At 44.9% G+C, this 16,500-nt stretch overlaps 1 long non-coding RNA gene across 2 annotated transcripts in view; it reads left to right on the top strand.

Moving 5' to 3' along the window:
• Window positions 1-1,973: 1,973 nt before the first annotated feature.
• LOC115120880 (uncharacterized) overlaps window positions 1,974-16,500 on the top strand; it is a 32,205-nt gene continuing 17,678 nt past the window's right edge. The window contains exons 1-3 of one of the 2 annotated variants that reach the window (XR_010462829.1): window positions 1,974-2,521; window positions 8,515-8,895; window positions 9,175-9,264. This is a non-coding gene — a long non-coding RNA (uncharacterized LOC115120880). The remainder of the gene's footprint in view (window positions 2,522-8,514; window positions 8,896-9,174; window positions 9,265-16,500) is intronic. The other variant, XR_010462828.1, reaches the window with a different exon arrangement.

The following is a 16,500-nucleotide window of genomic DNA, read 5'->3' as shown; positions in this document are numbered from 1 at the left end:
GGAAGAACACAGACGCACTGGGAGGAACACAGACGCACTGGGAGGAACAGAGACGCACAGGGAGGAACACAGACGCACAGGGAGGAACACAGACGCACAGGGAGGAACACAGACGCACTGGGAGGAACACAGACGCACTGGGAGGAACACAGACGCACTGGGAGGAACACAGACGCACTGGGAGGAACACAGACGCACTGGGAGGAACACAGACGCACTGGGAGGAACACAGACAAACTGGGAAGAACACAGACAAACAGGGAGGAACACAGACGCACATGGAGGAACACAGACGCACAGGGAGGAAAACAGACGCACAGGGAAGAACACAGACGCACTGGGAGGAACACAGACGCACAGGGAGGAACACAGACGGCCTGGGAGGAACACAGACAAACAGGGAAGAACACAGACGCACTGGGAGGAACACAGACGCACTGGGAGGAACACAGACGCACTGAGAGGAACACAGACGCACTGGGAAGAACACAGACGCACTGGGAGGAACACAGACGCCCTGGGAGGAACACAGACGCACTGGGAAGAACACAGACGCACTGGGAGGAACACAGACGCACTGGGAAGAACACATACACACAGGGGATAACACAGACGCACACACATGCATGCACATGCACACAGACAGGGACACATGTACACATACACACAAACGGTGAAGCACACACACATACACACAGACACACACACACACAAACGTACACACACAAAAGGAGATAGGTGGGTGACTCACATACAGTGAAGCAGAGCGCACAGTGCGTGCCTCTATGATGATGATCTAGGGTAACCATCACATAGAGTATTACATTTTAACGACAACCTGATGCAGGATTAGGATGGAATAAGTAACACTAAGATTCCACCGACTTGGGTTTCAAGTCTTGCCCAAACACCTGGGCCTGTATATTAGGCACCAAGAAGCAGCTGGGAGATTTTGGTTTAGAAACTGATTAGACGGTTGGCTCTTAACTCCAGAATGCTGCCATCACGCTGCAAAGTTTCAGGGTGGAAACTGAGATGGTTCTGGAGTCATTACCCTTGCTAAATGGGTTCAAATGTTTCCCTATGCAATGGGATGGCCTCAACCAGCCCTTCCTGATATACTGGGGCACTATTAAGTCGTCACGCCAACTTATTTGCTGTTGAGTAGATGCTTTGTGAGCTGACTACTCATCCATTTCATTATTGACTAATGTTATTCAAGAACTTGATCTGTATGTGTTCAGGTATCTTCCAAAGCTTGTAAAAAAATATATATTGCAATGTAGTCAGCCTGGAACGAGGCCATAAAATGACATACAGCGATAAACATTTCTCATTTTCTACTACAGGTGTATGATTGAAAATGAGCTCTACAACAAATATTTAGAAACAAGTTGCAATGCGATATCAACATGATCAAACACAAGTTAACCCTTAGCTACAAATACACATAAAAAAAAAAAATGTTTTACCTTTATTTTACTGGGCAAGTCAGCTAAGAACTAATTCTCATTTTCAATGACGGCCTAGGAACAGTGGGTTAACTGCCTGTTCAGGGGCAGAACGACAGATTTTGTACCTTGTCAGCTCGGGGATTTGAACTTGCAACCTTCCTGTTACTAGTCCAACGCTCTAACCACTAGGCTACCCTGCCACCCCACATTGTCAACTGATAGACTGTATGGCTGTTTATTTGCACACAACAAATACATGTGGACTCATGAAGATGCATGACTATCATAATAAAATCAAGCAATGTTAAAATGTTAGCCCAGCTAACAATCTTGTCAAGGATTTGTCACTGAAAATGTTGTACATTCATAGAAAGTAAAACCAATACAAATAGTATCCAATTACTTTCCAATTGAATAGCCTCGTCATGTTAAGGTCTTTGTTAAGTAAAACCAATACAAATAGTATCCAATTACTTTCCAATTGAATAGCCTCGTCATGTTAAGGTCTTTGTTATTGCTGTATGTCATGTTATGGCCTCGTTCCAGGCTGACTACAATGCAGTAGCCAGATCTCACAAAACCTGGATAGATGTTAAACATATCGACTTACTGCATGAGATAATCTAGCAATATAAAAGACATGGTTACAATCAATCAATCAGACATTTAGGTCTATCTGAGGGTTGACTTGTTGCATATAGCGTTTGTAGTGTTTGCATGTGTAAGCTGACAGGTTTCAAACCTGGGTCAAATAGAGACCTCAATATTGTATTAGTCCACGAGTCACACGCATGCACACACCCTTAGCCCAGCTGACACGGCTCCTCATCAACAAGCGAGCCAATTGAGGCCAACATGACGTGGAGCCCTCCTCCCTCCTCTTCCCTGCTCTCCGCAGTAAAACAATTAAGCTGTTTACTGGGTGAGGGATATCCGTCGAGCTACCCCGCAAATTGGTCTCCAGTGAGGGGCCCATTCCCCGGCAGTGCGGCCGGACAGCTGGAGGTGCTGGCGGAAGCCGATGGACCATCTGGAAAACGTAGCCGGATCCCAAGGCTGACGACGAGGTGAGGAAAAGTGCTTTCCCCTCTGCGCTTGCCGGAGCTGTGATTTGTACCGTGACGTTTTGCATCGAAGAAGCTGTTCTTTCTCACAGCAGCCCTTTCTGACATCATTCACCTCCGATATATCTCTTTCTGTCTCTCTTTCTGTCTCACTTTCTGTCTCTCTTTCCATGTCAATGTGTGTTAAACAACACTACAGGTCACATTTGAACCCTTCCAAACAGGGACTCCCAATCACTGATATATGGGCATGTTTGTACCAGGTGTTCTAGAAAGCAGAAATATAGACAGGCTTGATAAGCAGTCCTACTCTGAGATGATTTTAAACACAGGCCCTGGGTCTGTATCAACCCTCTTTGTCTCAACCCCAGAGGGTGACTCATTTTGGAAACCAGAAGCAGGGGCCTCTCAACTCCCATCAGGATGAGATGGCGAGTGACGGGGCCAGGCTCAGAGGAGTTTAAGTGTGAGAAAATTGGGCAGCGATAACAGCTTTTGGGAATATGTCCACGAATTCCCTGTAAAAAAAAAGATTATAATAATCAAATAAATAAATGTGTAGCCAGGCACTGGTCTCTCAAACCCTAAACAGGGGCACACCATCCGTCGTCCCACACTCTGCTCATGTAGCCATTGTCCAATGGCATCATTTCCTTTTTTATCTTAACACTGACAGAAGATTGGAATAAAAGCATTATGTTAAAGGCCCAGTCGGTAATTTCAACATCCTAACCCTGTCACTTTGTTTGGGAGGATGGGGCTCTGGAAATCATTCTCAAATGAATAGACAGAGCCAGTGCCAGCATCTTCTATTATGTCCATTTAGATGGAACAATGGGTTTATTCACTGTTGTGTGTTTTTTTTTACGGTTGTAATGATACTCTTGCTACTACTGCAGGTCACTAGAATGCAAGCTGCCACTGTGCTGTTTTGAAATGTACATGCCTTGTGGAAAATAGGCACCAGCGTACCACAAAATATACATTTTTTAACTACCATAACTTTTTAAATTGCGATTTAGAAACCAAATCAACAGTAACAGTTCCTTTTCTGTTAGCTTAATCCAAAACAAATAAAGACTGACGCATGAAGCATTTCCACTTCCTGTACTCAGTCCAATCAAAAGACATCAATCTCCATGGCCATGGCAGATGCAGCACAATGATGATGTCAAAGTATCAATCTGGACTGGGTTTCCCCTATTCAGTCAGTGTCTGTTAGACCAGTAAGACCATAGAGGGACTAAAAATGTATTGTATTGCTGATCCACTATAGTAAGAAGACAGCTTCCCTTCCCAAACTTAAATGTAACTGTTGTTTTGTGTGATGAATCTTAATACCCTTGGGGGTCAATGGATGTGGACCTACATTAAGTAAGACTGCATGATACACTGTAGGTCTGATTCAATTCGAAAAAAAGACCTCTATATATTTCCCTGAACACGGAGCTGGATAGATCTTGGCATAGACCTCTACATATTTCCCTGAACACGGAGCTGGAGAGATCTTGGCACAGACCTCTACATATTTCCCTGAACACGGAGCTGGAGAGATCTTGGCACAGACCTCTACATATTTCCCTGAACACGGAGCTGGAGAGATCTTGGCACAGACCTCTATATATTTCCCTGAACACAGAGCTGGAGAGATCTTGGCACAGACCTCTATATATTTCCCTGAACACAGAGCTGGAGAGATCTTGGCATGGACCTCTACATATTTCCCTGAACACAGAGCTGGAGAGATCTTGGCACAGACCTCGGCACAGACCTCTACATAATTCCCTGAACACAGAGCTGGAGAGATCTTGGCACAGACCTCTACATATTTCCCTGAACACAGAGCTGGAGAGATCTTGGCACAGACCTCTATATATTTCCCTGAACACAGAGCTGGAGAGATCTTGGCATGGACCTCTACATATTTCCCTGAACACAGAGCTGGAGAGATCTTGGCACAGACCTCTACATATTTCCCTGAACACAGAGCTGGAGAGATCTTGGCACAGATCTCTACATATTTCCCTGAACACAGAGCTGGAGAGATCTTGGCACAGACGTCTATATATTTCCCTGAACATAGAGCTGGAGAGATCTTGGCACAGACCTCTATATATTTCCCTGAACACAGAGCTGGAGAGATCTTGGCACGGAGCTTATTTTAATCAGAAACTTCTGACTCTATTTAATTAAGTTGGACCGAGAAGAGAGATTTTGCAAGAGTGTACTGCAATGAAGCCTTGCCAGTTTTGGTATTACAGTAATCCATTCAAAAGTGCTGCAGAATTAGTGTAGTTGGGCGGAATTACAAGAGATGAAGTATTTTGTTAAGACGGACCCGCTAATTAAGACTATTCTTGAAACTTGGAAGTTAACACTTGTTTTGAGAAACAAGTGTATTGGAGTACTTTGGCAATTAGATGCTCTGGATATCGACAAAGCTTATTGAGGATGCTCCTATCATTCAAACCTCAACTGTGTTTTTTGTGGGACAATGTTATTTGTAGTTTATACTGAAGAGAAAAGGGAAAAGGAGCTTTCCTGTCAATCACAATGCAACCGTCAGCTGACTAAGGGAGACCTAAGTCTCATGACTTCTCGGAAAAACTTGCCATTCAGAAGAACTTCATGTATGTTCCAAAGTTGGAAACGGGTCTACAGTATAATATACAGAGGATGTTAGAGGACAGATTATCCCAGGACAGATTATCCCAGGACAGATTATCCCAGGGATTATGTTTATCCTGGGGCAAGGAGGAACTCTTTGTCGTAAGATTTTAGTGCACTGGGCTAAATCAGGGTCACACAGAGTGTTGAATGGAAGTCTGAAACAAAGTTACTTTGAGACAAAAGTATACACCTCACACATATGGTTATGGATTTTAAAAAGAAGAGACTTCTACCATGTCAGATATAGAGTTGAAATGTATTAGATTTTGAGTTTGCATATCAAAATGACACTTTATATACATCACAGAAAACTGAAATATAACAAAAACGTTTGACATAGAAACACAGAATTTTCTGCAGTTTTTCATTTAGATCATATTTATTCATTATTCATTATGAAAAATATGAATAACATTCCACCGTGAGGCTACTAGAATGTGATTTGGTCATTTGACTGCAGGAAGTGTAGGCCTATAGCTAGAGCTGTATATTATGATTGGTTGAGTTTTTGTATTTGGCTAAGATTGGTAATACACTCAGAAAAAAGAGTCCCAAAATGGTTATTTGGCTGTCCCCATAGGAGAACATTTTTTTGGTTACAGGTTCCACGTAGAACACTCTGTGGAAAGGGATAACTATATACAGAACAGAATTGCCTCAATTCGTTGGGGCATGGACTCAACAAGGTGTCGAAAGCGTTCCACAGAGATGTTGGCCCATGTTGACATCAATGCTTCCCACAGTTGTGTCAATTTGGCTGGATGTCCTTTGGGTGGTGGACCATTCTTGATACACACAGGAAACTATTGAGAGTGAAAAACCCGTTGCAGTTCTTGAAACAAACCAATGTGCCTGGCACCTACTGTACTACCACACCCCGTTCAAAGGCACATCTTTTGTCTTGCCCATTCACCCTCTGAATGACACACATACACAATCCATGTCTCAATTGTTTCAAGGCTTTAAAATCCTTCTTTAACCCATCTCCTCCCATTCATCTTTAACCTGTCTCCTCCCATTCATCTTTAACCTGTCTCCTCCCATTCATCTTTAACCTGTCTCCTCCCATTCATCTTTAACCCGTCTCCTCCCATTCATCTTTAACCTGTCTCCTCCCATTCATCTTTAAATTCATCTTTGTCTCCCATTCATCTTTAACCCGTCTCCTCCCATTCATCTTTAACCCGTCTCCTCCCATTCATCTTTAACCTGTCTCCTCCCATTCATCTTTAACCTGTCTCCTCCAATTCATCTTTAACCTGTCTCCTCCCATTCATCTTTAACCCGTCTCCTCCCATTCATCTTTAACCTGTCTCCTCCCATTCATCTTTAACCCGTCTCCTCCCATTCATCTTTAACCTGTCTCCTCCCATTCATCTCAGCCTCCAGTATTTATGCTGCAGTAGTTTATCGGGGGGCTAGGGTCAGTTTGTTATATCTGGAGTACTTTTCCTGTCCTATTTGGTGTCCTGTGTGAATTTAAGCGTGCTCTCTCTAATTCTCTCTTTCTCTCTTTCTCTCTCTCGGAGGACCTGAGCCCTAGGACCATGCCTCAGGACTACCTGACATGAGGACTCCTTGCTGTCCCCAGTCCACCTGGCCGTGCTGCTGCTCCAGTTTCAACTGTTCTGCCTTATTATTATTCGACCATGCTGGTCATTTATGAACATTTGAACATCTTGGCCATGTTCTGTTATAATCTCCACCCGGCACAGCCAGAAGAGGACTGGCCACCCCTTATAGCCTGGTTCCTCTCTAGGTTTCTTCCTAGGTTTTGGCCTTTCTAGGGAGTTTTTCCTAGCCACCGTGCTTCTACACCTGCATTGCTTGCTGTTTGGGGTTTTAGGCTGGGTTTCTGTACAGCACTTTGAGATATCAGCTGATGTACGAAGGGCTATATAAATAAATTGGATTTGATTTGATTTGATCTACACTGATTGAAGTGGATTTAACAGGTGACATCAGTAAGGGAGTGTAGCTTTCACCTGGATTCACCTGGTCAGTCTATTTCATGGAAAGAGCAGGTGTTCATAATGTTTTGTACACTTAGTTTATGTCAGGGATAGGGCCTAACTACTCTATGCATGAATAAATATTTTGGAAAAATGGAACATACTGAAATTGAGGGTTTATGTTATGATATTGAGAATCAATGGTGTGAGGTAGGTTGAAACAATCATAATATTGACTTGTTTATTATAAATATACTTTAAATTAAAAAACTTAAAGGTCCAATGCAGCAGTTTTTATCTCAATATCAAATCATTTCTGTATAATAATGACGTATTTTACTGTGATTGTTTTCAATTGAAATAGTCAAAAAGAAACAAAAATTGCTTCTTAGCAAATGGCAATTGTTCAAGCAATATTTTTCTTAGGACTGTCTGGGAGTGCTCTCAGTGGGGAGAGGATGAAAATCTGTTATTGGCAGAGAGGTTTGGTCTATGACACCAGGCAGGCCAAAACTCCATCCCACCAAAACATGCTGACATTTCTGGCAGTATTTTCAAACAACTCCTAACACTAAAATGTCATTATCATAATTTCACAGCATTATTCCAACCTTATTTGGAAGTATTTATAAAACACAGTAAAGTCACGTTTTTGACTGCACTGGGCCTTTAATTGTTGTCTGTATAATACTGCCCTCTGCAAAAGTCATTAGCCAGCAACAGCCACGAGTGTACCTACAGTCATAAAAACATAGTAGAAAGGAAGGGCTTATTGTAATACCAGATTAATGGTATGTTATGATAAGATAGCCAATTATCAACACTAATTAGACGCAAAGACCCCGGAGGGAGTGGTTGGCAACAGTCTGCTGCTGGGCCGAGACGGCTTCCTCTGTCACCACAGCAACAAGTAACCAAAGCTTTCCTTCCTTTCAGAAGTCCACACTGTTATGTTGCCCTGTCAAACGAGAGACCTTACATACTCCTGTCTTTTATTGACTACCTGTCTTTTATTCATTGACAAGTACCTGTATGTTTAAACGTATTGCATTTTTTAGAAACAAAAGTTAGGTCATTAAATAATGCTAAATATCTTAAGTATGTTATCTACTCCCACGGTTGAACAACTTTACATGGAAGTTTAAATGTCTTTTTAAGTGGTTGTGGTGTAATTGCATATCATAAAGTGAAATGTTTGCTTTAGAGCGAATGCATTTTAGTGTCGAAGGCAACAAACTGATATTCTGAGCTCAACTGAAAACCAGGAATGGAAACCACTTGTATCTGTAAGGCATTCCTTTTGCTCAGTGGTGTACCATTTTGTTGGTTTGTGACCTGACCTGGTTTGTGACCTGAGTTCCCTCTCTTCTGCAGTGATGTAAGCAGTTCCCTCTCTTCTGCAGTGATGTAAGCAGTTCCCTCTCTTCTGCAGTGATGTAAGCAGTTCCCTCTCTTCTGCAGTGATGTAAGCAGTTCCCTCTCTTCTGCAGTGATGTAAGCAGTTCCCTCTCTTCTGCAGTGATGTAAGCAGTTCCCTCTCTTCTGCAGTGATGTAAGCGGTTCCCTCTCTTCTGCAGTGATGTAAGCAGTTCCCTCTCTTCTGCAGTGATGTAAGCAGTTCCCTCTCTTCTGCAGTGATGTAAGCAGTTCCCTCTCTTCTGCAGTGATGTAAGCAGTTCCCTCTCTTCTGCAGTGATGTAAGCAGTTCCCTCTCTTCTGCAGTGATGTAAGCAGTTCCCTCTCTTCTGCAGTGATGTAAGCAGTTCTCTCTCTTCTACTCATAGAATTTCTTCTGAGACTTTCCAAGGCTATTCCTGAGTAAAATTGTGCTTCATATATACTCTGTAAAAATGTAAATTGTCATGTAGGGTTAAGTAAAATACTAAATGCAAATGAAATGACACATGCAGGCATAGCACAGTACATAACATACACTTCCATGTGTAGTATTTCAATGGTTTTTTTTGTCATTTGTGCTATACCATTATTATGCTTTAAAGCCATCATTCCTTGCCTGGCGTCCCTCAACTTTAGAGTTCATCTACTTTATACCAATGGATCTGTCGAGTGCTGGAGATTTCAAGTTGAAGATTCTTAGGCTGAGTCATCGTTTCCACATGTACAGTAAGTGATCCCCCTTCCCAGCAAGGAGTGCTGTACAAGCACCTTCTCATTATGTGGGTTGACTATCTTCACACGTTGACGAGCAGTGCAGGTAATTGAACCACCATCCTGTTTATATGGAGTTTCAAACTAAGTTGGGTGAGGGATTTGCAGACCTCGTGCAACCAATCACAGGTTAATGTGGTTGCGGCTCTTACCATCACTTTTATTCTGTCTTCAGTCACCTTTTCACTTTTCCCTCTGCTCCTTCCCCCATCTTCTATGTACACCATGCTAGCAGTCAACAGAAAGTCATTCAAATCATATTTCCTAAGAATGCCTTGTGCATAAAGTCAATACTACTTCATTGGTTACAAATGCAGGATATTAAGTGCCAAATATAGGTGTCATTTGAAAAGTGCAAAATGTCAAAAAAAGGTTGTATGACTCTAGATGCAATTAGATGCAGCAGAATTTCCCTTTCCTCAATTAATGTTCTGCATTTCTGAACCAAGGCCTTTGCTTGCACCCTATCACATTGCCATCAAAACCAAAAAGGTTACTGGTATGATAACAAAGGTATTGTATCAGACCCATGCTGGTTTTATGTTCTTATCTCATAATATGTACAGTGCCTTGCAAAAGTATTCACCCCCCTTGGCGTTTTCCCTATTTTGTTGCATTACAGCCTATAATTTAAATGGATTTTCATTTGGATTTCATGTAATGGACAAACACAAAACAGTCCAAACTGGTGAAGCGAAATAAAAAAATATTACTTGTTTAAAATAAAATAATAATGGAAAAAGTGGTGCGTGCATATGTAATCACCCCCTTTTCTATGAAGCCCCTAAATAAGATCTGGTGCAACCAATTACAATCAGAAGTTACATAATTAGATAAATAAGGTCCACCTGTGTGCAATCTAAGTGTCACATGATCTCAGTATATACACCTGTTCTGAAAAGCCCCAGAGTCTGCAACACCACTAAGCAAGCGGCACCACCAAGCAAGCGGCACTATGGAGCTCTCCAAACAGGGACAAAGTTGTGGAGATGTACAGATCAGGGTTGGTTATTAAAAAATATCTGAAACTTTGAACATCCCACGGAGCACCATTAAATCGATTATTAAAAATGGAGAGAACATGGCACCACAACAAACCTGCCAAGAGAGGGCACGCCCACTCACGGACCAGGCAAGGAGGGCATTAAGCAACAAAGAGACCAAAGATAACCCTGAAGAAGCTGCAAAGCTCCAGAGCTGAGATTGGAGTATCTGTCCATAGGACCACTTTAAGCCGTACACTCCACAGAGCTGGGCTTTACGGAAGCGTGGCCTGAAAAAAATAGGCAAACATGTTTGGTGTTCACCAAAAGGCACGTGGAAGACTCCCCAAACATATGAAAGAAGGAACTCTGGTTAGATGAGACAAAAATGTTGCTTTTTGGCCATCAAGGTAAATGCTATGTCTGGCGCAAACCCAACACCTCTCATCACCCCGAGAATACCATCCCCACAGTGAAGGATGGTGTATTAGCATCATGCTGTGGGGGTGTTTTCCATCGGCAGGGACTGGGAAACTGGTCAGAATTTAAGGAATGATGGATGGTGCTAAATACAGGGAAATTCTTGTGGGAAACCTGTTTCAGTCTTCCAGAGATTTGAGACTGGGTGGAGGTTCACCTTCCAGCAGGACAATGACCCCAAGCATACTGCTAAACCAACACTCGAGTGGTTTAAGGGGAAACATTTAAATGTCTTGGAATGGCATAGTCAAATCCCAGACCTCAATCCAATTGAGAATCTGTGGTATGACTTAAAGATTTCTGTACATCAGCGGAACCCATCCAACTTGAGGAGCTGGATCATTTTTGTCTTGAAGAATGGACAAAAATCACAGTGGCTAGATCTGAAAAATCTATAGAGACATACCCCAAGAGACTTGCAGCTGTAATTACTGCAAAAGGTGGCTCTCCAAAGTATAACTTTGGGGGGGTGAATAGTTATGCACGCTCAAGTTTTCTGTTTTTATGTCTTATTTCCTGTTTGTTTGACAATTAAAAATATTTTGCACCTTCAAAGTGGTAGGCATGTTGTGTAAATCAAATGATACAAACCCCCCAGAAATCATTTTTAATTCCAGGTTGTAGGAAAACAAAATCGGAAAAATGCCAAGGGGGTGAATACTTTCACAAGCAACTGTAAATGGTCAGACAACACCTGGAAACACCTCTCTCCTCCTGCATTATGAGGACTGATGGAAACACCCCTCTCCTCCTGCACTATGAGGACTGATGGAAACACCCCTCTCCTCCTGCACTATGAGGACTAATGGAAACACCCCTCTCCTCCTGCACTATGAGGACTGATGGAAACACCGCTCTCCTCCTGCACTATGAGGACTGATGGAAACACCTCTCACCTCCTGCACTATGAGGACTGATGGAAACACCCCTCTCCTCCTGCACTATGAGGACTGATGGAAACACCCCTCTCCTCCTGCACTATGAGGACTGATGGAAAAACCTCTCACCTCCTGCACTATGAGGACTGATGAAAACATCCCTCTCCTCCTGCACTATGAGGACTGATGGAAACACCCCTCTCCTCCTGCACTATGAGGACTGATGGAAACACCCCTCTCCTCCTGCACTATGAGGACTGATGGAAACACCCCTCTTCCAATGCAATATGAGAACTGATGGAAACACCCCTCTTCCAATGCACTATGAGGACTGATTTAAACACCCCTCTCCTCCTGCACTATGAGGACTGATGGAAACACTCCTCTTCCAATGCACTATGAGGACTGATGGAAACACCCCTCTCCTCCTGCACTATGAGGACTGATGGAATCACCCCTCTTCCAATGCACTATGAGGACTGATGGAATCACCCCTCTTCCAATGCACTATGAGGACTAATGGAATCACCCCTCTTCCAATGAACTATGTGGACTGATGAAACACCCCTCTTCCAATGCACTGAGGACTGATGGAAACACCCCTCTCCTCCTGCACTATGAGGACTGATGGAAACACCCCTCTTACAATGCACTATGAGGACTGATGGAAACACCCCACTCCTCCTGCACTATGAGGACTGATGGAAACACCCCTCTTCCACTGAACTATGAGGACTGATGGAAACACCCCTCTCCTCCTGCACTATGAGGACTGATGGAAACACCCCTCTTCCAATGCACTATGAGGACTGATGGAAACACCCCTCTTCCACTGAACTATGAGGACTGATGAAACACCCCTCTCCTCCTGCACTATGAGGACTGATGGAAACACCCCCCCCCCCTCCAGCACTATGAGGACTGATGGAAACACCCCTCTTCCAATGCAATATGAGGACTGGTGGAAACACCCCTCTCCTCCTGCACTATGAGGACTGATGGAAACACCCCTCTCCTCCTGCACTATGAGGACTGATGGAAACACCCCTCTCCTCCTGCACTATGAGGACTGATGGAAACACCCCTCTCCTCCTGCACTATGAGGACTGATGGAAACACCCCTCTTCCAATGCAATATGAGAACTGATGGAAACACCCCTCTTCCAATGCACTATGAGGACTGATTTAAACACCCCTCTCCTCCTGCACTATGAGGACTGATGGAAACACTCCTCTTCCAATGCACTATGAGGACTGATGGAAACACCCCTCTCCTCCTGCACTATGAGGACTGATGGAATCACCCCTCTTCCAATGCACTATGAGGACTGATGGAATCACCCCTCTTCCAATGCACTATGAGGACTAATGGAATCACCCCTCTTCCAATGAACTATGTGGACTGATGAAACACCCCTCTTCCAATGCACTGAGGACTGATGGAAACACCCCTCTCCTCCTGCACTATGAGGACTGATGGAAACACCCCTCTTACAATGCACTATGAGGACTGATGGAAACACCCCACTCCTCCTGCACTATGAGGACTGATGGAAACACCCCTCTTCCACTGAACTATGAGGACTGATGGAAACACCCCTCTCCTCCTGCAATATGAGGACTGATGGAAACACCCCTCTTCCAATGCACTATGAGGACTGATGGAAACACCCCTCTTCCACTGAACTATGAGGACTGATGAAACACCCCTCTCCTCCTGCACTATGAGGACTGATGGAAACACTCCCCTCCAGCACTATGAGGACTGATGGAAACACCCCTCTTCCAATGCATATGAGGACTGGTGGAAACACCCCTCTCCTCCTGCACTATGAGGACTGATGGAAACACCCCTCTCCTCCTGCACTATGAGGACTGATGGAAACACCCCTCTCCTCCTGCACTATGAGGACTGATGGAAACACCCCTCTCCTCCTGCACTATGAGGACTGATGGAATCACCCCTCTTCCAATGCACTATGAGGACTGATGGAAACACCCCTCTTCCAATGCACTATGAGGACTGATTTAAACACCCCTCTCCTCCTGCATTATGAGGACTGATGGAAACACTCCTCTTCCAATTCACTATGAGGACTGATGGAAACACCCCTCTCCTCCTGCACTATGAGGACTGATGGAAACACCCCTCTCCTCCTGCACTATGAGGACTGATGGAAACACCCCTCTCCTCCTGCACTATGAGGACTGATGGAAACACCCCTCTTCCAATGCACTATGAGGACTGATGGAAAGACCCCTCTTCCACTGAACTATGAGGACTGATGAAACACCCCTCTCCTCCTGCACTATGAGGACTGATGGAAACACTCCCCTTCCAGCACTATGAGGACTGATGGAAACACCCCTCTTCCAATGCACTATGAGGACTAATGGAAACACCCCTCTTCCACTGAACTATGTGGACTGATGAAACACCCCTCTTCCAATGCACTATGAGGACTGATGGAAACACCCCTCTCCTCCTGCACTAAGAGGACTGATGGAAACACCCCTCTTCCAATGCACTATGAGGACTGATGGAAACACCCCTCTCCTCCTGCACTATGAGGACTGATGGAAACACCCCTCTCCTCCTGCACTATGAGGACTGATGGAATCACCCCTCTTCCAATGCACTATGAGGACTGATGGAAACACCCCTCTCCTCCTGCACTATGAGGACTGATGGAAACACCCCGCTCCTCCTGCACAAGAGGAGTGATGAAAACATCCCTCTCCTCCTGCACTATGAGGACTGATGGAAACACCCCTCTCCTCCTGCACTATGAGGACTGATGGAAACACCCTCTCCTCCTGCACTATGAGGACTGATGGAAACACCCCTCTTCCAATGCAATATGAGAACTGATGGAAACACCCCTCTTCCAATGCACTATGAGGACTGATTTAAACACCCCTCTCCTCCTGCACTATGAGGACTGATGGAAACACTCCTCTTCCAATGCACTATGAGGACTGATGGAATCACCCTCTTCCAATGCACTATGAGGACTAATGGAATCACCCCTCTTCCAATGAACTATGTGGACTGATGAAACACCCCTCTTCCAATGAACTATGAGGACTGATGGAAACACCCCTCTTCCTGCACTATGAGGACTGATGGAAACACCCTCTTCCACTGAACTATGAGGACTGATGGAAACACCCCTCTTCCTGCACTATGAGGACTGATGGAAACACCCCTCTTCCAATGCACTATGAGGACTGATGGAAACACCCCTCTTCCACTGAACTATGAGGACTGATGAAACACCCCTCTCCTCCTGCACTATGAGGACTGATGGAAACACCCCTCCAGCACTATGAGGACTGATGGAAACACCCCTCTTCCAATGCAATATGAGGACTGATGGAAACACCCCTCTCCTCCTGCACTATGAGGACTGATGGAAACACCCCTCTTCCAATGCAATATGAGGACTGGTGGAAACACCCCTCTCCTCCTGCACTATGAGGACTGATGGAAACACCCCTCTTACAATGCACTATGAGGACTGATGGAAACACCCCACTCCTCCTGCACTATGAGGACTGATGGAAACACCCCTCTTCCACTGAACTATGAGGACTGATGGAAACACCCCTCTCCTCCTGCACTATGAGGACTGATGGAAACACCCCTCTTCCAATGCACTATGAGGACTGATGGAAACACCCCTCTTCCACTGAACTATGAGGACTGATGAAACACCCCTCTCCTCCTGCACTATGAGGACTGATGGAAACACCCCCCCCCCCTCCAGCACTATGAGGACTGATGGAAACACCCCTCTTCCAATGCAATATGAGGACTGGTGGAAACACCCCTCTCCTCCTGCACTATGAGGACTGACGGAAACACCCCTCTCCTCCTGCACTATGAGGACTGATGGAAACACCCCTCTCCTCCTGCACTATGAGGACTGATGGAAACACCCCTCTCCTCCTGCACTATGAGGACTGATGGAATCACCCCTCTTCCAATGCACTATGAGGACTGATGGAAACACCCCTCTTCCAATGCACTATGAGGACTGATTTAAACACCCCTCTCCTCCTGCATTATGAGGACTGATGGAAACACTCCTCTTCCAATTCACTATGAGGACTGATGGAAACACCCCTCTCCTCCTGCACTATGAGGACTGATGGAAACACCCCTCTCCTCCTGCACTATGAGGACTGATGGAAACACCCCTCTCCTCCTGCACTATGAGGACTGATGGAAACACCCCTCTTCCAATGCACTATGAGGACTGATGGAAAGACCCCTCTTCCACTGAACTATGAGGACTGATGAAACACCCCTCTCCTCCTGCACTATGAGGACTGATGGAAACACCCCCCTCCAGCACTATGAGGACTGATGGAAACACCCCTCTTCCAATGCACTATGAGGACTGGTGGAAACACCCCTCTTCCACTGAACTATGAGGACTGATGGAAACACCCCTCTTCCAATGCACTATGAGGACTGATGGAAACACCCCTCTCCTCCTGCACTAAGAGGACTGATGGAAACATCCCTCTTCCAATGCACTATGAGGACTGATGGAAACACCCCTCTCCTCCTGCACTATGAGGACTGATGGAAACACCCCTCTCCTCCTGCACTATGAGGACTGATGGAATCACCCCTCTTCCAATGCACTATGAGGACTGATGGAAACACCCCTCTCCTCCTGCACTATGAGGACTGATGGAAACACCCCGCTCCTCCTGCACAAGAGGAGTGATGAAAACATCCCTCTCCTCCTGCACTATGAGGACTGATGGAAACACCCCTCTCCTCCTGCACTATGAGGACTGATGGAAACACCCCTCTCCTCCTGCACTATGAGGAC

This window comes from Oncorhynchus nerka, linkage group LG3, assembly GCF_034236695.1.
Source record: "Oncorhynchus nerka isolate Pitt River linkage group LG3, Oner_Uvic_2.0, whole genome shotgun sequence".
NCBI lineage: Eukaryota > Metazoa > Chordata > Actinopteri > Salmoniformes > Salmonidae > Oncorhynchus > Oncorhynchus nerka.
Note: the sequence above shows the minus strand (reverse complement) of the source record. Positions and strands in the feature narration are given on the sequence as shown.